Here is a 23,239-nt window from a genome sequence, read left to right on the forward strand (position 1 = left end):
GATAATCTGGAGACAAAAGCAGGACATTTTAAAGACCTATCTCTAGTTGTGGCTTTATTGAAAATGATAGATTTAAGAATGTGATTCATATGGTCACCCAGGGAGAATGGATCTGACTTACTGCGACTTGCTGATATTATTTATTTAGAAGAGTCAAATGTCAAGGCAAAATATTTCTGCTAAAATGTGTATTTACTGAATTTTCCTTTCAGAGCTCAGCAAGGTGACAGCTGGAGAGGGGTGTCTGTGCATGTGCGGAAAAAAAAGAGGGGGAAGAACTGGTGTGTTACTAAACACAAGATCACAGTACTCGAAACATCCTACTGAGATCAGAAGAATTGTGAAGCATACCGAGGTGGTACTCTAGCTATTCATTAGCTGCCTGTATCAGCCGGCCCGGAGATTAGAGCTTAATGCAATGGTGAAGTAAGTGTCCATATCACAGTAGCCATGGAGGAATAGCGAGATGTAATGAAACTGAATAGCTAGCCATTGAAAGTTGAAAAATATATTGATTTTTCAGTGCTTGATCACCCAGGAGGCTTTATCAGGTATGAATACTTGGGAACCATCTGCTAACTCTGTAATGGTATTTTAGGATTTGTGACAGACACCAGCAAAAATAAAACTGCATGTTAGAAAATAACACAAAGTGAAGCCTGCTTCTCTGTAATAGATTCCACTGCTCCACATCTGGTTTCCTCATTCCTCTCTTTTAATTGTTTTCAAATTAGCTATAGCTAATGTGTGAATACAAATTAAAATCAGTACACGGATTCAATTTCTTCCCACCTTTCATACCAAAGATAGCTCAGACATTTATAGCCGCATTTATCTCTACATCAGATTGCATGACTTATGTGGTAAAAATTTCTTTCCTCCCAAAAGGAAGCCAGCAGGACCCCGGTTATTGTATTTAGCTATTGAACCTCGTTGTCAACATTTCTTAAAATTCATTTGTGTAAGTCAAAGAACAAAACCAAACAGGAACAAGCTTGGAGGCACAGTATCTACATATTGTCTGATGTAAATAACACTCCTAGACATGACTGGCATTCTCCAAACAACAATCATTGTTATTGAAATGTGCCTCTATTCCCCTTGTTTTAATACTGAGAATGATTATGAAATCTCTTTGGGTACGATAAATCAGCTGAAAGATGTAATAACATGTTTCAGCTGTTGGAATGGATGTTTGATTACAGCTCTGAGGGTTTTTTCCTCATCTTGTTTCTAGCTTAATTCTTAAACCATTCTGTGATTTAACAAAAAATATATTCCACACATCAACAGCAAATACCCATTCTTGTTTACAGAGTGTGCATAGCTGAGCAGGAACTGAGTTGATTTTAACAATGCAGGAAAATATTTTTCTATTACAGTTTTGGTTAAAATAGTAAGTTAAACTGTCATTTGAAATTATATTCAGTGAACACTTAACTTTAGCACCTAAGTAAAAATAGAAAAGATTAAAAAAAAGGGGGGACAGGGAGTGGAAAGAGAAAAGGAGACCTCGGTCAGACCATGCTTTTTCCAGACACACAAAAAAAACTACCTCTCCTCCCCTGCCTCCCTCCGTAATTCTGCAAGTCACTCTTCAAGTAAGTGGTAGTAGAATTAATTTGCCCCAAAATGGTCAAGTGCAAATGGAGGTAAATTATTTCCCCCTGATTTTACACTGGAGCAGCAACACACAAAAGATGAAGGAAGTCTGACCACACCACGCAGCGGCAGAGAGAGCGAGACAGCTGGACAGAGGCTTTTGAAGGATCTGAGAATCTGTGTACAGCAAAAGCAGCACAGCTTCTCCAGCTCACTCTCCCAGAAAAGATTCTGGCAAATAATGCCTTTCCCTTAAGTGTATTTTGTGAGGGAGAAAAAGTGAAGAAAATATAACTACAGGAAACAAAAAGATTAGTACGTGGGTGGTTTCTTTCTCCAGTCAACTTTCCTTCCTATCCCAAGGGACTGCCCCTGTGCTGATGAGTACTACGGTGGCTGCAAGCACATTCCTTGATGTTCTCCCAAAGTTTGCAAGGCCAGAGAGGCAACTACATTCAAGGCCAGGGGTGGGAAAATTCAGAGAAATCTGGGTCTTCCTGAGGTCTTTAGAACTACTCAGTGACGTGCTGCCAACATTTCAACAAGAGGCTCCTAAGAGAATTCCCTCTTTGGCCTGCGATAAACCCAGTGCCCCAACGGTGCATTTGCTTGCCAAGAGGAGGGGCAAGGGATGAGAAAACCATTGAAGCATTTTCCTCTTTAAATGAAACACTTTCTCATCATCGTAATCAAGCAAAGAGGCTATCCTGCTGGGAGAGCAACCCTACACCACCCATTTGGGTAGAACTGCATATAGTCTATATCCCTGCAACAAAGAGAGTACGTGTTTGTATTGAAGAAATCATACTCGGGATAACAAGACATCCACCCGGAAGGAGTATGCAAGGTCCCCACCATTCCTCCCAGGGGTCCAGAAACCGGTAACCTACAAAACGGTCAGAGACAGCTATTAAGGGCAACTCTAAGGTAACGCTCACACAAGCAGAGCTCCCCTGGGCCTGATCTGCAGCGTGCTACAATCGGACACATGCTGACAACCCAGCTCGCACCTAGGCAGCGACAGAGGCAGGTTTCCTATTCCCCTTCCCTCCTTCATTTATTGTTTGCCTGCCTCCACTTTTGAAACAGGCGGGCTTTTAAATTAGGACACAAAAGTCACTCTTCCCTACAGTCACTAGCACAATGAAGAAAATATGTCTAATGTTCCATGGAATTATAGAATACCTTTAAAAAGGTATTCATCAGTTAATTCACCCCCCTCTTTTTGACCTTTATTCAAGGGGAAAACTGCCAACTGCACAAAACCCTGCCAACTCCAAGAAGCTTAATTGTGCAGATTACAGTCTGTTTGTAACACAGATTATTAAAAGCACACTTGGACCCTTCGTGTCCCCACGTTTGATTCAGTAATAGGTTCTGCATTAGATAAAGGAGATTTGTTTTGATCCCCTCCTCGCAGAGTGCCCTATACCTTTTGTATTCCAGACTCCATCATCCGTGACCTCTTTGCATAAGTGACGGAGCCACAATAGGCTGCTCTGTACTGTAATGCCCAGCTCCCCACTTTTGGGGGTGGAAGAAAGGCAGGAGGAGAGTCACTTCGTGGTATAATGGTATTCTTAAAAAAAATTTAAAAAATACACCTCTCAATCTATAAAGAGCACACTTCTCTGAGAGACTCTGGGACCGTGTGGTGCAAAAGCCAAGCATGGCCATTTTTGAAAGCATAACACATCATATTTTTAAAAAAGAAAAAAGTGAAAATTGCCTTTGAATTTCAGAGACTGAGGTGAAACAGAGTCAGAATGGAAAACTTATCCTAGAAATAAATGAAATAATTTCCTTAGGTTCAAATTTTTTTTCTCTCTTTCTGAGGGTACAAATTTAACGAGAAAGTAATCTCCTTATCCCCCACAAATTTTTAGAAAAGTTGAGGTATTTACATTTGCAACCTGTTTACAAAAACACAGAAATCACTTTTATTTTCTAGCTGTCATTAGGTAGCTACAAATCCATCCTCTCTGCCCCAGAACTAAGGCCTGATCCACAGGCAGCCATCACCAATGCAGAGTCTGGGTGGGAAATTTCCGGCTTTTGCTTTGCATCTTTATTCAGCTTCCTGCACCTCAACATTAAAATAAGCAAAAATTGAGGAGTATTTCTTTAAACACTATCCGATACTTATTTTGTGAGGCTATTGCATATACTTCACTGCCCTTATAAAAGAAGGGAAGGTGAGCGGACACACCAGAGCTGTGGCCATTTATGTCAGCCAAGGACACAGGGCTGGCTATTAAAAAAGAGAGAGGGAGTCACACCACGCATGGCTTGTACTCCCCAGGGGGACCCTGCCGCAGCTCCTCTCCTTGTTTACTGTCTCATGAAGAAAGTAGGAGGTGGCAACAGCTTTCCCTGATGTTAATGTGCTTTTGGTTGCTTGATAAAAATGTTTTCCTTTCATAATCGCTACACAAGAATAAAAGCACAGAATACACTTTTATTTGAACACACACCTGTAGCTGTATGCCAATTCCTTGCTGCTATACTGTTGATGAGCAGTTGTATGTGGAACAAATTGAAGAAAGCCACAAATTAATTTCCTAAATGTGTTTTCTTCTCCAATGGTAAGGAAGCGATGAGTTTTAGATGAGAAAGAACATCTATCTGCAGCTCAATGAACTGAGAACTCAGAAAGAAAACTCCTACAGTCTTCTTAAGTACCTGAGTGACACAAAAGTAGAAGTCTCCTCAAATTTTATGATGAAACTAAATAGAGTCAGCAAATTGAGAGGATGACAAGGATGGAGGAAGACTGAGACACACCTGAAGTACTGTGATAAATGAAATCAACACCTTCTTGTCTTTAACAAAATAGTGCTGGTCCTGTGATACGTACCATAAGCTGTCATACTCCTTTTGTTACACTTCAGCAAAAATTGGCAGCTCACTACATGTCCAGTTCTCAGTATCAGATGCTACCTGTCATATTCAGCGCAGTTGTGCTTCACTTAGTGGAAAATCAAGAGGGCAGCAGAAGTGATTAATTCTCTTTACTACATTGTACTTGAATACCTTTCTGCTATGAGACACAAATGAACTCACATTGGGCACATATTTAGGAAAATTAACTCCTACAAATTTTATTTTCAGCTGCAAAGAATGCTACAGTCTTCTTGAAAGCCCATGAAACTCTGCTCCCATAGAACCAGGATTGCCAATGTTTATAAATTAGCTCCAGTGGAAGAAGCTCACTGCCATGCAGATGGAAGAAGGAATTCTGCAAGGATATCTCATTTCTGGAGCACCGTGAAGCAACTTGACAGGATCGCTCTAATTCTTAGGTTCTACTGCTTACCTGTACATGTAGCTTTGGTGTAGTAAAGTAGGTTTACTGAATGCTCTTAGCATCTGGGTAATTTTACAACAGTGGAGCTGTGTAACCACATACCTTCAGTGTTAAATGCAGATGCCATTGTGCAGAGCAATTCCCACCTTACTTCATTGTTTTAAATTCTAGTAGAACCTCATCTTTCCTCCTTATGGCCAGCAGGTATCGCTTGAGCAGACTGCTTTGCCTATCATGCTACTAATGTCTTCCTTACGGGACTTTCTTGCTTTTAGCCACCCTTGATGATGTGCAGAACATTTAAGGGAGGTCCGTGCCCAGTGGTGCTGGACACAGAGTACTGGCTTCTCCTCACTTCTGGCTGACAAGTTACTTCCAAAGATAGATGTAATGGCTTCAGATGTTTTACTGGGTAGGTAACTGCCATCTCAGAGTTCGTACAACACTGCAATATGCAAAAAGGGGCCACTATGAATATAACTTAAGAGGGCAGGAAGGGTAAGACCCATGAAAGCAAGGATGGGGTACTATTGTCCTTCAAGTTAAGATCCAATCTTGCCTGTTAAACCATCTCTGGAGATCAACAATACACAGGCAACGCTGTTTGGTGCCTGTCCTCTCCTAATGCTGCATTTAGCCCACTGGTAAACAAACTGAATTTAGGCCTTTAAGTGACAGTTATGTAGCGTCCTGACCAGAACGTGACAGAGAAAGGAATGCCCTCAAAGGGAAGAAGTACCCACCATCCCTGCCACTGTTATGGGAACTCTTTCTGGTGAGACAAGTGAACTATCTTACTTGAAAGCACTATGTTTCAAATGGGCACCATCTGAAGATGTTAGAACTTTTAGTCAACGATTTATTTGTGATATTTGTATAGAGAAAGCTCCAAACTTTGCTGCATGTATACACCTCTGAACTCACACTAGTGGTGATGTGATTACCAGCACAATCAGCTACCACAGGGATGGTGAAAAAGATCATAATCATTATACTATGACATCAAAATCAAGAATTTTAAGATAAAGTACCTGAAATTCAAAATCATCAGCTGCAATAGAATATTTTTCCAAGTTTTCCTGTAAGGTATCAGCATCTGGTATGATACTTCAAACAGCGTATTTCAAAGTGGAAGAAGTCAATGAATGTTAATCCTTGCTGAAAGCTGAACAGTAATTTTCACTAAGTGATACAGAAGTAGCAAAAAGGGCTCCCAGAAGACAGACTTTCAATGTGCCTCCCTCCATACTTCACATGTAAATAAACTTTTTTTCTTTAAAATGTTCAATAGTGCTAATTTTGATTTGTCAGGAAAATTCTGGTTAGTTGCCAGTCCAGAATTACTCCTTATTTTTAAATAAGATTGTTAAGGATTCAGACATGTGAAACTAGATGATCACATGACTCCTACTTAGTCCGATATAAACAGAAAACTATCAAATATTGAAAAATACATAAGAGCATTAGTTTTCTTTTTTTCCTTCCTTATTTCCTCTGAAATCATTTGGGTCCCAATGCAACAAAACAGGTTCCACATCCTTATCTGTATAAGGCTGGTTTTGCCTTATTGCTATGCAAAGTAGGTGTAAAATGCTAAAAATTAGAATGGTAATATTTTATAAGCACTTTGTAGTGGTATAAATAATGAGAACTCAAACAGAAACAGTTTTTCTCTCCTTCAGAGGTTTTTTGAGGTTCTGTAGTTTTCAAGCCTCATATTTGGATAAAAAGCACTTCCAAAATCTTGAAAGTGTTCATAACTCAAAATCAGAAGACCACTTGGTTTGATCATTTGATCAAATACATTGTTTGGCAACCTAGGGATGTTTCACTTCCACTTGACCACTTAATTTTAAATGCTTTCTAATTTGGTTCTGAACCTAAGATCAGAAGACTTTGTGCTAAAATATGAAAACACATGCCTGACATTTTCAAGAGCCTGAAACCATTTGTCAAAAATTATTCCGCTGCCCCCCCCAAAAAAAAACCAAACCCAAAACCAGCTTGGACAAACCACAAGAGCTGGGGAAGTGTGCCAGGTCAGTTATAACAACAAGAGATCATGAAGGGCAATTAAGACCCAGGTTAGATTCCACAAAGCAATTTGGAAATAAACATCCATGTGTTCTGTTTTGGGCCCCTCGCTACAGGACATTGAGGTGCTGAAGTATGTCCAAAGAAGAGCAACAAAGCTGGTGAAGGGTCTAGAGACAAATCTTATGAGGGGCAGCTGAGGAACTGGGGTTGTTTAGCCTAGAGAAAAGGAGGCTGAAGGGAGATCTGTAACTACCTAGAAGGAGGCTGTAGTGAGGTGGGTGTTTGTCTCTCTTTCCCAAGTAACAAGTGATAGGACAAGAGGAAATAGCCTCAGGTTGCACCAGGAGAGATTTAGGTTGGATATTAGGAAACATTTTTTCACCGAAAGGGTTTTCAAGCACTGGCACAGGCTGCCCAGGAAGCAGTTGAGTCACCATTCCTGGAGGTATTTAAAAAACATGTAGCTGTGGTGCTTGGGGACATGGTTTAGTGGTGGACTTGGCAGTGTTAGGTTAATGGTTGGACTTGATCTCAAGGGTCTTTTCCAACCTAAATGATGCTATGACTCTATCCATTTGATGACCTATGGGAAAAAACGCCAAGGCCACATGTTAAGCCAGCCTGCCACCCATGCTGCTTTGTTAAATGGCACACAGACTTCCAGCTTTGTGCACTCTTGCTTTTGCCAGCTGTTCTCTAGCTCTGGCTGTGCTAGCTTGGCCCTTCCCCGTGCATCTCCACCAGGGAACTGGGAACTCTCTGCCCTCTCTTGTGTGTTTGTCCCAGCAAAGCTGTACCATGGAGCTACAACCACAGCCCCTGACTACTGGCATGAAAAGTCCTGAGAAGCTGGCTGGGAAGTGCCCATGCATCAGAGGGCTCCACGCAGCACTACGCTCTCTCCAGCACTCCCACAGGAAGGGTATCTGCAGGGGCCTGGGAGAGCTGGAGCTCCACAAACGTACAGCAGGCTGCCGAGAAAGTGCCCTTGAACCTGCCTCTCTGAGACCCCCAAGGCCTGCCACACCAGTGCTGGGCAACAGATAGATACTCCAGGTGCTTTTTACCACTGGCAACTCCCTAAACTAGTGAAAAAGTACCAAGAAGTAAATATCTGTTTTCAGTAATTCTCCAGTTATACAAGAACACTGTGCAAATCCATTTAGGGAAGTGAGAAAGCCACCACCACAATCAGCTGCTAGACAGTCAGGTAATAACTACAAAGAGAACCAAGGCAATATGATGCAACTTTATCTTCCTCTAAAGAAAAATCAATCCATCCTGGTGATGAATATGTTTAAACTCTGCAGTTAAGACGTAGCATCAAAACAGTAACAATTTCTAAAAAGTACATGATTTGGAAGCTATACTATATTCCAACTCTTAGTGCTTTCCCTTTTCCGATTATCAGTATCCCCATCATCACAATCCTTAAGTGATTTGCTAACAGAATCAGCGTTCAACTGAATAAAACAGACAGTATTCTGCATAAATACAAACTGTAAGACTACGTAATGAGCCTTTTGCCATACAGGTCAGCTATATTAAATTTATTACAAGATCTCAAAGTTTTTGCAGAACCAAAAAAAAAAAGTTATATGAGAATCAACTCCTTTAGGTAAACAGCCTGTGTAAAACTTGAAGCATTGTGTACAATAAATGCGCATATGCACTTGTACATACTGTGTAATTAGGTTTTCTTTTTACCCTCAACGGGAAATATTCAGGAAAGAAAAAAAAAATATTCAGTGGTATTTTCTACCATTTAAGACCAGTTATAGTTGCATGTTCTTTACTGTAATACAGAAAGAAATTTATACTGGTCCATGAACTCCTACACTGGTATTTCTCTCCCTCTTCTTCCCCTTTTCTTCTATATTAAAATTACATCCAGTTTTTCTCATAAAATGCATTTTGTATTTGATAGAGAAAGTCCATGTCCCCCAAGAACTTAAGTTACAAAATCTGTGAATGAAGACTTAATTATCTGGAGTTCTTTAAGAAAATCCATTACATGGCCCAAAGTACATTAAAAAATTGATGTGAAATTTTTCAGCATCTACCTCTTTCACATTTCCATTATAATTTCTGGCTGAATATCTGTTGTGAACCATGAAAACTACTTGCCTACTACCTTTTAAGAAACTGGCTTTCTGATTAACAAAGAGCTGTTTCACTAGTCTTGTCCATTACAACCAATGTTGTCTTTATTTATGCATATCATTTCCTATATCTACAATTCAGATGGTTTTGCCCTATGAGACTAACGCAGTTTTAGCCTCAGCAGCCCCTAAGACAGACAGCTGCTATTTCCTATTGTGTCTAAATAAAGTGGACTTAATTTAGATCAAAACATAGAATATATTGTTCTCTTGCAGTATAATTAAAAATCTATTTGTTTAATTAGAAATTTTCTCAAGATGAGGGATATGTATTCTAGAATATATATTTTTTTTTCCCCTCTTTTCCTGGTAGGCATGGCTCTGCAGTCAGCCAGCACAGAGGTACAGCTTTAGCTCAGTCGGGAGAAGTCAGAGATGCAGTACTGGGTGCGATCTTCCTTTGATGGTCCCAACAAGGTTCACTTCCCTTCCTGGTCAGGGCTATACCTCATTCAATAAGGTCAAGTGCTTATGAAAAAGATCTTGCTTCTGAAGATGACAGCACCTAACCTAACAACGGAGAGAAAAATCTAGAGATACAGGTAGTCACTGCCCCGCACTGCAGAGGCCATGGCGGGACAAAAGAACAACCTCTTAACCTACCCCATCTACAGGCACCCAAGGTACTTCTCATTTCGATTAGCCAAGTCCACGCACAGCTGAGAAAGTTGGAGTGTTATTGCTATAATTATTATCTTCCTTTTCTATTTTCCTGCCTTCCTCACCCCTGGGCTCTTTAAAGAAAGACTCCCAGGAGCTTCCATTCAAGTGGACTGAAAACAATGTCAGTGGGAGCTAACTTCTGCAGCACCGGTTGTTGTCACCGATGACCTATTCAACAGCAGCAGCACCAGCCTGGCTTTGTCTTCTGCTCTACTAAACAAACTGATGGCAGACTCAGTCCTGCTGCAGAAATATTGAGAATTAAAGAAAGCACAAAGGGCGCAGGCAGCAGGGTTGAAACATTTAGTGGAAATAGGGGAGCTGGTCAATAAAAGGGGATGGAGACTGGATCAAAAGGGGTTGACTTACAATGGGACATGGGCTAAAAAGGGGTGTGCACTATCCCACAGGTCAAAAATGACAAAACATTGTGCTCCTGAAGCTGTCACCTTCTGCACAGTAGGGGGACATCTGGGAGCAAGAAGAAATGCAGAGCTAGCAACTCAATATATACGTAATGTACAAAGAGAAAAAGAAAAAAACGTAAAGGGTGAAAATCTGTGGTACTTGCAACAAGCTGACTGCTGACCTCAACGAACCAAACAAAAGACATTTTTAGAGAAGACATAGGAAAGAAAGAAAAACAAAGTATGATAATGAAGGGTGAGATTTTGGTTAAGGCATTCATCTGGGACTTGGGAGAGCTGGTTCCATTCCAAGACTCTGCCATGTATTTCCTGCGGGACCAGAAGCGAGGCCTTTAATCCCTCTGCAATTCAGTCTTCATCAGTGAATAAATACTCAGGGAGAAGATATGACATGTACTTTGTGTGCGGGGTCCTCTGAGCCCAGCCATACTTCACTTATGTAAAAGCAAAAAAGTTTGTTGAAACAGGCAGATGTGAGAAATTCCTAATTTTGAATTTTTCTATTTTGCAGGCATTTAAATGGATCACATTTATTCTTAAGTAAGTTTTCAAAGCATTAAACTTCCAATCACACCTTTCTATCATTTTCTACCTTTGAAGCACTGAATACAAATATCCAGCTGGTGTCCAGTGAATACAGATACCTGAACGATACCCAGAGATTTTTCTGTGTTTCCTATTTTACCTTTTGCTCTTGTGTCGCATTCCAAAACCCATTCTCTTCTGGAGAAGTTAGAGGAGATGAAAAGAGTGAAATCATATCGACTTTCCAAAATGAGGGGAAATATAAGCTAAAACATCAATGATATTTGAGAAAAGTAATTTCCTTACTTTAAGGGGGTTTGACCCGTTTTCAGTGGAAAGGGAGATTTTTTTTTATCCTTTCTTCTTTCATGTAATTTCATTTAATTTAAATGCATTTCCCTCCTTAACTTTTTTTGCAGAATGAAAGAAGCCCAGAAGAGTAAAACAATGAGAGAAAATAGATTTTTCCTGGATATTAAAAGACCCACACACATTACAGTAACTTTTTTTTTTCCTTGAAAATTTGAACTAAACCCCCATGTCTCCCACCATGCATCATGAGAAAATGCATCCAATTAAATGCTCTTCTATGTGACCATCCTTGATAATAACAACAGAGTCTCCTAGATCTTGTGGACTGACTCCCACACCCATCACTGGGATGACTGCAGCCAGACAGGAACACACCTTGTCTACCTTGAGGTAATAAACCGCTTTCCTCATGTCACAGCAGAAAATAAGGATGGCAGGTTCTTATGCCCAGGCATGTAGCACCGTTACGTGTCCTGGAAAGTATGGAAGAGCTGCCTGTACCCTTCAAACCTGTGCAGAGATAGCATGAAGATCACTGCCCCACTGATGAGCTGCTATTTGACAGACAGAGCTGCCTGAGTGTGCCTAGAAAACACCTGACCTGCCTAATCATCAGCTGCTCTTAACTATGGTAGTTCCACAGAAATCAATTCCCAGATCTGTCCTCAGAGTTTAAATGCTGGCCACCTGGCTGATAGTCTCACAAGTAATAAAGTAATTCAAACAGGTCAAGTTACCAACGCAGAAACAGTGAGGGGTTTTTTTGCTTCCTGCCATGGAGAGAAAAAATTCCAGTCTCTGTTCAGAATTGGCCGTCATTATTAAATGCACACATGGATGGGCTTTTTGGCCATGATATAAATGACTTAAAGCTGTGATTCAAATAGGTCTGTAAAGTGGTTCTATGATGTTCCTCTCCCTTCCTTTTTTTTTCCTTTTTTTGAAACTGTCTCTGCTCCACTGTTCTTTGTAGAGATAAGCCCTTGAAAATCACCCTTCTTAAGGTGTAAACTTGGTGACTGTACATTATAGTTAAACATTTGATTTGTTATAGGCTAGAAAAATAGAGAACTTGAAATCTCTTCATGGTGTATTAAAGGTCACACAATTATAATAAAAACTTGCTCCAGCAGCTCCAGTCACCGACAAAATCAGTCTCAAATTTCCAGCGAACAATGAAGTCCCCACAGAGTTTCAGCTTCCCCGGGAAATCAGGGTATCTCAGGCTGTGTTGATTTTAAGGATGTCCTGAATGCCCATCATAAAAAATGTGTTACTCAACACAGTCACAGCTCTTGCAGGGTCCTCTGATTGAAAAATATGCTTTTTATTTTACAGCCATTTGGGGCATAGCATTTTTCTGGTTTCCGAAACTTAAAAAGCAGCCAGCTCTACTCTGTTCGGGTGAGACACTACCAGCTTGAATGTCATTTCATAGTATTCCACACATCAAAATAAAATAATAGTAATACAGAACAAAAATCTACATCTTCACAATACAAACTAATCTTCCGGCTTCCCATCAAGCGAAACATATTGACAACTGACAATAGGCAATTAATAGATTAATGAGCATAGCTCTTATCTGTCTACATTATGAGTTTATCTGGTTGTAACAGGATGAACACAACACGGGCCTGTGCTCACAGGAGTGCTGTCCCAATAGAAATGAGATCACTGCAGCAAGATATGAATGCAGTATTTTGATTGCCAGGTATGGCTCAATGGAAAAGACACCCCCACCCCACCCCCCACCCTGCAGACTTTATTCTATACGTTTTTAAATTATTCAAGGGCAAAGAACAGAATATAATTTACTAGAGAGAGAATTAGAGGAAAAGGTTTTACGAAAGTAGGAGAGATTAGGTTTTGATCCAGGGTTAAGATGACTGCCTCTGGCACACAGAATCTGTCAAGATAGGTGATGGAATGTTAAAAAAATCCAAAACACCTTTCCACCTAAAACTGAACCTAAACCCAGTGATGTCTGCAGTGTGAAATAATAAAATTAACTTTAAAAAATCCTTCAATAACCCAAATTCAAAAATCTGACATACAAACTAGTTTTTCAGTGGCTCTAACTCCAAGAAATGGCGCTGCTCTTTCTGACAATGGTAAGCTCATTCATACCATGGATAAATTTGATCTGCAGAAGTACAGAGGTGCACTGGGGAATGCTGTGCTTTGCGTGAAACCAGCAGAAAGGCAGTCTTTCCAAATGACCAAGGTAGGAAGGTGAACAAGGTACGAATTTGGGGAGCCAGAGTATCATTATCTTAATTGTATCCTGATGTTTCTCCCCAGGTCCCTGGTGGTATGCTTGCTAGTAACGTATCTCCCCAGTTCTGTGCTTATACATTCCCTATTTCTACCACAGGAGGAAACCAGCTTTGCTTTTCTTGTGCCCAGAGCCAAGTTCTGCCTTCTTCTCGCATGCATAATCTAAGTTGTCTCAACAGAGCTATTGTACGGGTAAAGTGAATTTGCCCTTGATAGCATTATAAAGTTTCAAAATAAATATTGTGATGTTTTGTGGGTTGGCAAACACAATCTGCAATTTGCTGTGTGGAAATTGTTGTTCTGCTCCAGAATTATGCAGGTTTTCATCATGACTAATGACATGAGGCAAACACAGCATGACAGTTGCATGTTGATCGTTCTATACAATTTTGCTCATAGGTTATTTATTGGGTTTCTTTCAGAGCTCAGTGCAGCTAAAAAAAACCACCAGTGGAGTAAACTTTGGATTAGGCTCGATGTTATTGCTTTGTAATACACAATAAGAACTCTGTGTGTGTGTGTGTTATTCTGATTTGGACCAAGCCTCCATATAAAAATGGAGCCATGATCCTAACGATGACAGCCTCCTGGGAATGCTGCTGTGGTGGTCCCAGGCACTGCTGTCCCAGCCACTCACTACCAGCCCAGGCAGAGCAAGACCTGCCTCTGCATCCCCACATCAGGGCACAGCGTCAGAGGTGCTGGGGGAGCATTGCATGGGTTGCTCTCTGCCCACTGGTAGTTAATTCCAGCAGTGGAGCAGGGGAATAGCTGCAGGCAGGAGCATTTAAACCACAGAAACAAATACTGCCAGAGGACATCTCAAAGCTTTGTAACCCCCTTTACACCTGGCCCTCTGCTGTTTTAAGCAACTGTCATGTTGAAACAGCAGGAAGGGGCTCAAAGGCTACTTCTGCATGTGTCTGTTCAGATGACAAAAGGAGCCATACAAGCCCAGAGAAATACAGTATTATTACATACTGCACTGAAAAGGGAATTCAGTTTGTGTCTCATTTTTAAGAGCTAATATCCTTTTATCTGATCAAATGGTAAACAGCATTGGTAAATCAAGTTTTGATGGCATATGTATTTGCAAACAAAACTTTATATTCAACCTTTTCTAAGATGATCCCACAAATCTGTATTGATACCCTCTGTGGTCACATTCTTTAAAATCCTGGAAAATAGAACAGCCTCCCATGCACTGCTTTAAACCATGTACACACACTTCTACATTTCCTAATTGAATGGGACCTTCTAGGCATGCAGTGAAAAGCAGCTTTGGAAAATCAGTGTAGAGAGGGACAGAATGTTTTCCAAATGCTGATTTTATTCTGTTCTTGGGTATTCTATTCCACAGAAAATCAGACTAAAACTTCCCCACTGAGAACTGCAATGTGTCATCTAAACACATTCCTCAGTAATGCACTCTTCCTCAGGGATGCCGTGTTCAAGGATGCCTCCCAGAGCACCCTGCTAGACTAAGCTGAAGATCCTGGCACCCCCAAGGGGAAAGGCACAGGCAGCACGGTGCAAAAACTGAGACGTTACAGTTCTCTTAAATACATTCCTTCCTTGGGCACTGCTAAACATTGTTTTAGCTGGATGCCTCAGGACTAGTCTGGTGTAACAGCCTTGTCACCTTGCTTTGTCACTCCTCTTCCTAGGATTTGGGACACCAATACACTGGAAGGCACAAAACCACCTGTACTATCTCCTGGCAAAACCAAGCCATAAGTGTTTAATGCAGCTTGGTACGTTTGCCGCTTATCTCCACGGTAAAAGTAGAAGAGAAGACGCAGGCATCTGCCTCCAGCACTTCTGGGAAAACTCTTCAGTTTTATGGACTGACATGGGATCTATCTTTTGCAGTTTCTGCGGGGAACTGTTGACAGAACTATCAAGAAACCTCCCCTGCCTGTTTTACTGAGAGATGCATCCCAGATTAGAGGACAGGAAACAAATTTTAGTAGAGCAGTTGCGACTCACTTGTTTCTTTGATACTATGAAATGTACCATACTGAAGAGGTCACCAATGAACTTCAGTGTTTATGGAGAATAACTGTAGCACTGAGGAGAGCAGTCCTTTGGTCACAGGAATTGACATCAGTTCTCTAAGTAGATGATGCCCGCTTGCTCAATTTTTTATATGGAGAATTAAGAAAAATCCTCCTGAGCCTGCATTTGAATGTGTGGACAAAAACTGCCTCGACAGAGAACAAGGGGAAGAAAAACAATGATCAAGAGTTGACATTGCTGACTGGAGTGAAACTACTAATAGACAACAGCTTCTGTTGACATAATACAGTGCTGCTCCATTGAGGCCAGGGGAAGCAGGAATGTTTTATCTTGGCTAAGAATACCCGGACACAACCGTTTCTCACTTTTATATTATAATGAACACTTCAACATGCTTAAACATTTTCCTGTGAAGAAGTTAATGAAGCCTTGCTTAGATCTGTGGACACATTTACAGCCCTTTATTTAGGACACAGGAAAAAATAAGGTCCTTTATGAAATCAGCTACATGAAGCAACAGGAGCCATTATCCAAAACGGAGAGATCACAAGGCATTTTAAGCAGCAGATTAGTTAAATGGTTACCTTCAAAATTGCTATTGCAATGGTGAAACAGGCAGGTCAAAGATTTCAGACACACCTAAGCATGAGCTGGGGGGAAAATACAAACCCAAAAATGACAGGAGTAGATAAGTGTTGGTTCAGGGATGTTTTAGACCTGATAGCAAATACATTACCCACTGTAGAATCTTTTCTGCACTCAGGAAAAGCAATGGGACATTGTACGTTCTTCGCAAGTAAACAGGATCGCGCCACATGTAGAACCAAATTTGGTATTAATTCCTCCTATCACTGTTGATCTCTGCTGTTCCCCCCGAGTCTGGAAAATGAGCTAGCAATTCAGCTCAAAAGAGCACAATGCCAAATAAGCAAAAGCCAGCTGAAGAGAGCTACACGCACATTCTCCTCTCTCACCACCAAAGTGCGACTCTGCTCTCCCAACCTCTTTGGCCCCCTGTTTCAGTCTGTAAAATGGAAACAATCTTGCAGGACAGAGTGAGACCCTCAGATCATGAGCCCACTCAGCGAACTCTGGAAGAAGGAGCACCCCTTCTGGCCTTCAGCATTTTTAAGTCTGCAGTACCTCCTATATGGCAAGTGCTACCTACATGGGGAACATCTGTTTTATTTCTATGCACAGAAGCTATTTTTGCTTAAAATATTTGTGGAAAAACACCAGTTTCAGATGCATGACTGATGAACCTCAATTAAAATAGGAAAGGTTTTAATACAAAGTTCTTTACACATCTCAGACCTTGTGAAATAACATGAACTTTGAATGTAAAAGAGCCTATAGATGCATTTTTTTACAACAACAGTAATTTAGAGATCAAATACCTTTTCCTGGGAGATCCGCCATACTGATTTCTGAGAATCTAATGACATACACAGGATGTTTAAAAGGTAGAATGTAGAAAATTAATTGTTTCATTAATTAGTTTGGCAAGGCCTTCAATACTAAAGTTACATGTATTTTTACATAGGGTTGGGCAATCCAGCTCAGATTTTTTCAGTATTCATGTTTCGGCACTACTTGTGTTCTGTGTTGTTTCACAAAAAAAAAAAAAAAAAAATAAAAAAAATTAACTGAGATTGGAATTTGCCATTCTGCTGAGATTTCTAAAAATCCTTCCAGAAAACCTTCCATTTGACTTGCCTGGAGTGAGAGAGTTGATGCATAGTTTTCTTGTTCTCAGAGCTCCATCAAAGTCCTACAGTTATGCTGTCCCTGTAATACTGGCATCACATTTCACACTCAGATCGTGATGAGCTGAATTTTCAGTAGAACTGATTGAATTTTCAGATGAAACAACTTCTCATTGCAGTACACCAGCTTGTTCAAACAGAATGTTTTAGGCTTTGACAACCTCCCAGCTCAACACAGACAGGCATGTCTTATAAAAACACTTGTGGGGCTCCTAAACCTACATTCTTTGGCAAGGAGGTGATGGACTTCCTAGGTTGCCTGTGACACCTCAGGAGCTGCTTTATTCCATTTTGAACAGAAACAGGAATAAGAAACACTCCTCTTTCTGAAGCCAATGTTTCTGAACCTCCTTTCTATCTCTAATACTGTTTGCATCTCATTCCACATCACAAACATCCCAACAAAGGTCTTCCAGCAACACAGAAATGTTAAATACCACCTTCTCCAGCCTGGGTACTCATAAGAGCAAGAGGGCTACAAGGAGGTGAGGAACAGCACTGAGAGAAGTGTTGCAGCAGCACACTCTACAGAGTCTCCACACAGATTCACCTAGCTGCTGAAGTACCGGACTGGCTTGATGACTTTTTCTATGTAGGACCAGCCCAGCTTTCACTTTGGGTTTTATTGCAGGAAAAAGCTATTCAATGCTAGTCACTTGTGGTTGCCAGTACTTAGCATTACCTAATTTTAACAGGAGTACTCTAGGACACCCAAAAGAAACACATGGAAAAATCCGTATAAATAACTGTAATGCACCAGACTCCCAAAGCAAAGGGCACATCCTCACAGCCTGCCCTGTCTCTCCGCAAATGATGACACAACATGCTGAAGAATCTTCCTGCGCTCTAGAGAAATAAAGAGGAACAGGGAATATTTTGGAAGGGAAGTGTGAAATGTAGGAGAGCTGGGGAACTGTCTTCCTTATTTTTACATATTTTCACCTTCTGACATACGTAAGTATACATACACGTACCTTTGTGTGGCATTTCACTCCCTAGTAAATATCAAATACTCATGAAGAGTTTCTGAAATTAGGAGGAACTCTCTCATGGTTTACGTGCTCCCTCTAAGAATACCACATCATTTCAGTCAAGACAGAGGCAGGGTCTGGACAATATTCTAAAACGTAACAAGGTCTACCTCATCAAACGCATCGCTCCTACTGAAAACCAAGTACCCGTTGGCCTCAGTGCTGCCGACCGTACACTGTGTGCAGCCATTAAATAAACCCCCCAGCATTTTACCAAGCTTGGACAATCACACTGGACAACATACCAAGATCAATGCGGGAGATGAGGATAAAGACCAAACAGCTCTGGAGATGTCCTAGAGAAGTCTAGTAAACAACAGCCCTCCACAGAGAAAGGTGATAGAAAAACCAAATCACACTGAAATTTATTGAAGCTTAAAGCTGCTTACAAAAATGCTCAAGGTGAACGATTAATTTCAAACCAGGCCAAATTGAGGAAAAGAACCTTGATGCACACACCAATTTTGTTCCTCAAAGTCAAGAATTGCCTAATCAATAGTAGTGCTAAAAGGAGATGGGCACTCTCAGGGGTACCATTACAATGAATTGCACTGGGTTTTAGCCACCTGGCTCCCAATTGCTTTAATAGATGTCACATGGCTAAAGCCCGGTCTAAAGCTTTAAAACGTCACCCCTTGGTCTTCCTGAGCATCCACTGCTGTTAGGTGGCATATGTGAAACAGTGGGAGGGACTGTGAGATTTACTCCTGTATTGACCAGCACCAGAACATGCCCAGGAATTTTCACTGATGTTGCAAGTGTCAGTTACTAGGTGAAGAAAGGCAAAGCAGGAGAGGTAAAAGAGGTGAGAGAAAGTGAAAAAAACTGTACTTAACCCTTCCTCTGTTGACATGTTGATAGCAGGCTGCATCAGGTACTCACATTGCTGGACTAATCCAATCAGCCCTCCTCTGCCATTAGCTAAAAATAAATAAGGACCTTTTAGGTAATGCTCTGACTGCTCCCCCCATTCCAAACTGTGCTCAAAATCTTACTGGAAAACCTTCAAGGGGTTTAAGGTTTTAAATCAAACAAAGAAGCGGACAAAAGGAGAAAAATCCGATCAGAGCAGAAAGGGTTAGCTTACACAGGCACTGATTTTTTTCCATTTTCACCAGCACCGAACTCCACAGGAGCAGTAGCTGGAGAGACAGAAGGAAGCAGGTAAATAGAAGAGGAAGGAAGAGTTTCTTTCATGCTTATATTATGCATAATTTTAGACAAGGAGAGGCGGCATCCTGTCAACAAGATCTGGGCTTGACTTGATTCCTGGGACTGCTAGTGGTCAGCTATGGGATGGTGAGCGATCTGTTCCCTTTCTCTGACAGTTCTACAGCCCCAGAGCCCTCCAAGGATGGGACTGCCCTGCTGTGCCTAGAGAAGAGCAATGGGAGTTGGCCTTGGTAGTAGGCTCCTCACGAGAGGTCACTTTGTGGTGGGGCTCTCACAGAATATATAACTGCCAATTAACAGCAACCACTTTTTAATAGAAAGTGCACAAATACTGTCACGAAGAACAACAAATGTTCTTAAGTGGAAGTGGGTGGGGAAAGGGAACAAAGAAAATAAGTAAACCAAAGAACGTAAAAAACCCAAAGAAACTGAAAAAAAAAATCCTTGAAGAAAACCTGACCCTGCCAGTTATGAGTGGTGCAAAAAAAACCCCCCAAAAAACCCAACAACAAACCAAACCAAAACAATTTGTGTACTATCTATCTTCCTGCCAGCCGTTTAGAATACTGTGCTTCTAAAGCTTAGAAGGGTAATGGTTAGCCCATGCTTTATAAAAGAAGAAAAGGAATGGAAAAATCTTCCCCAAAATAGCAGAAAACTGTTATGAGCATGCAAAACCTAGGAAGTGGGTTTTTTCTATATATGAGCTTGAATGTATTTCATAATATGACCCCTTTCCATTGAACCCTACATACATTGTATGTGCTTTAGAATAATAATTACTAAAAACAATAGAATGCCCTGAGCCAAAGCGAAACTGTATACTGTAAGAAACAGCATTGAGTTTGCTATTAAAATAAAGGACAGAAGTCTGATAAGGAGACGGTTACTTGCAGGTCTGATCCAGATCCCATTAATTTGATAAGTTTTGAATCCAACTATGAGTGTAGGCCTGGCTCACAAGCCACAGAGCATTTGCGAGTGCTACTGTTACGCTGGCTTTTGCAGTCTCTCTCTTCATAGACGTTAGAGCCAAACCCCATCAGTTCCCCTTAGTTGCGCTGGATTGGCACTTTGGAAATCCTGGTGGACAGGAAAGGTTTAAATCCTCACGTCTGAGGAGTAAAAGCAACACAGAGCTCAGCTACTGGCTAAAAGTGCTCAAGAAAAATGAAGGTAGAAGAATTGGCAGGAAAAGGAGAAACAACAAGCAATAATATGGAGGGGGAAATTAAATTGTAAAAAGGTACAGCAGGGAAGGGAGAATAGGAGACAGTATGGGAAACAGTGGGGGGAAATTAAATTAATCAAAAATAAGGAAAACATTTAGGGAAACGTAAACAACGAGAAACAGAGGGGGGCACACAAGAGGCAAGAGGTATATTGGAGGCAACAGAAGGAAAGAGTGAGGCAATGAGAGAGAGAAAGAAAAGCTGGGGGGGAGGTGTGAGAAACTGAAAATGGCAAGACATAGGAGAGAAAATGGAAGAGAGAGGAAAAGGGAGGTAAAGAGAAGGATTTGTACAGGGAGAGGACCAGAAAGAGCAGAACAATCCTACGGAGCCTGCTGTGGTGGGTCGCAGAGGAGTTCACAAGCCCATGCACTCCAACTATTTCTTTTTGATTCTGTGTCATTGTCAGGCTTCAGACTGCAGCTGCAAATTGTTTGTCTGGCAGTTCTGGTAGGTTTGATTCAATAACTCCTATAAGAGGGCAGGCAGGATATCAATGCTGCTTTATTGCCTTTTTCTCTGCCTACAATAGCAATCCTCCAGTTATACAGTATTATAAAGTGCCATCACTGGGGGTTGTATCTCAGCATAGTCACATCTCATCTTCCTTGACTATAATAAGCTGGCAAAGGTAAAAGTCTGAAACTATGTAAGCTTCATGAAATGATTAACATTCAGGCCTAAAGACTGGTGTCAGGGTTGGGCACTGAGCAAACAACAGACCCTCACTTCCCAAGTACCACAGTGAGAGGCAGCTACATCCTACATGATCAGCTGCACCAATATGTACTCAGTAACCTATGTCAAGTCTTACTCCAGCCACTAGTGGACAAAACATGAACACTCCAGAAAGCTGCAGCCACTGCTCGGGAACAGAAAAAATAACCCGTGCAGTCCGGTCACTTGAGTAACTTTTCATGCCTCTCTCCTAATCCTTTGGATGCGAGCTCTTTAAAAATAATCACACAGTGACATTTAATGTTAAGACTGGATTGACTGACGTGGACTTACCATTTTTCCTCCTGGAAGTTGGTTCCTTCAGGCTGCAGGGGTGTGCCTCACCAGGCTGACATAGAGAAACGTCCCCAGCCTTGAGTGTGCATGATCTGTCAATAAGAAGAGGCTTTCAGTTACACAATGCTGTCAAATAGCACCTTTTACAAACACTAAATTCAAGTTAAAAATGTCACAGTAAAACAGGAAAATCACCACAGAGAAAACTGCCTGTGAGGCTTTTTATTGGCATATCTTTTAAAAAAGAAAAATTCCTAGCACATGGTTCTTGTTAAAGGCACACAGATCAGAACAGAACTTACCATTCAGGTCCAGTCATCAGAAATGTTGGGAGTAGCTGCATAGAGACAGGCCCATTTTGTTTGCTTAAACTTTGTCTCACACATATATACAGTTATATAAAAATCCATTTCATTTTAAAAATCATAGGTTGATGCCTTTAAGGTTGTGTTTAGAAATCATTGTGACTTTACATTGCAGTTTATTCCGTATATTTCCATCCTTCTGAATCACACTGTTCAACCTCCTGCTTATTCTTAATAGATTAATTTGCAATTGCTCCCTCGGCATTTCAGCCTTTCATGATGGAGAGCAATTCCTCTCATTTCACTCATCAAGGCTCTATATAACAATGAAAGTTCCTATAGGTCACCTCTGTTGTGCTTTATTTCCTTAACCCCTTTAGCCTTCCCGCCCAGTGAGCATTCTTAAACCTGGAGCTCTCTGGGCTAAGGCAAAAATAAAATTTCTCCTGCAAGGCAACTGCAGCCAAATCTATATTGCATCAGGTCTATAGAAAATGTGACTGTAGCCATGTGATTTCAGTTCTCCAACACCTTTACGTTGTCATAATATCCCATTTGTTTTTTTTCCAAGCAGTCACACACACAGAACTGCTGGGATTTTTCTCTAATAACCCCAGGTCTCTTTTTTTCTTTGGTACACTGAATAATATGAACTCTGCTGTGGTTCACTAGCTCTAGACTTACTGTTATAGCCACTAAAAGATCCAAATCCTTCTCAGCTTGGTAAGCGTTGCTTCTTACTGTTTGCTTAATCTTTACGTTTGGCAGAATAATCAATGTCTGCTATTTTACTTGCTATAATCTTTCAGGATAAAATTGATAGGCAAGATTCTGAGCTGCTGTAAGTTGGCATCACTTCACTGGTCCAGTTTCACACATTAAATAGATGCTTCAAAACAAACCTGGAAAGGCAAGCCACCAGTTTGAATTTTCCAGTTGTTACTTATGACCAGTAGCTGTTTCCTAAGTTGTGGTCCTGCCTCATAATTTGCATTTATGTAGAGGAAAGCCCTGACAGCCTGCAGGCAGGCAGGCATGCTCATACACTGTGGAAGAGGTGCAGCTCAGGGTGCAAGTGCAGGGTAGCTGAATGTGTCCAAAAGTAGCCCTACTCTCCCAAGAAATTTGCATTAAAAGAACAAATCAACACATTTTCTTAAAGAACAATTTTACATTGCATCATATTCCAGGATGCCTCTTCTTTGGTGCAATCTGACCATTCCAGGGAAAACAAAATATTTCTGACCAGCGATATAGTACTAAATAAAACATCTGCCATTCATACACACAGTCTTGAAGGCTGAGCATCTTTAGGGGGAGGAGACAACAGTTACTTCGAAGTAATTCAGTGTTGATTGGGTTGGGGATAATTTTCTGGCAACT

The 23,239-nt window shown here is 41.0% G+C and overlaps 1 long non-coding RNA gene across 3 annotated transcripts in view; it reads right to left on the bottom strand.

Moving 5' to 3' along the window:
• LOC114010500 (uncharacterized) overlaps positions 1 to 23,239 on the bottom strand; it is a 239,419-nt gene that overhangs the window by 67,734 nt on the left and 148,446 nt on the right. For 2 of the 3 annotated variants that reach the window (XR_008748842.1, XR_003551935.2), the window contains exons 2-3: positions 21,549 to 21,643; positions 18,969 to 19,053 (exon numbers count right to left, since the gene is read on the bottom strand). This is a non-coding gene — a long non-coding RNA (uncharacterized LOC114010500). The remainder of the gene's footprint in view (positions 1 to 18,968; positions 19,054 to 21,548; positions 21,644 to 23,239) is intronic. The other variant, XR_003551936.2, reaches the window with a different exon arrangement.

Source organism: Falco peregrinus, chromosome 9, assembly GCF_023634155.1.
Source record: "Falco peregrinus isolate bFalPer1 chromosome 9, bFalPer1.pri, whole genome shotgun sequence".
NCBI classification, from domain to species: domain Eukaryota; kingdom Metazoa; phylum Chordata; class Aves; order Falconiformes; family Falconidae; genus Falco; species Falco peregrinus.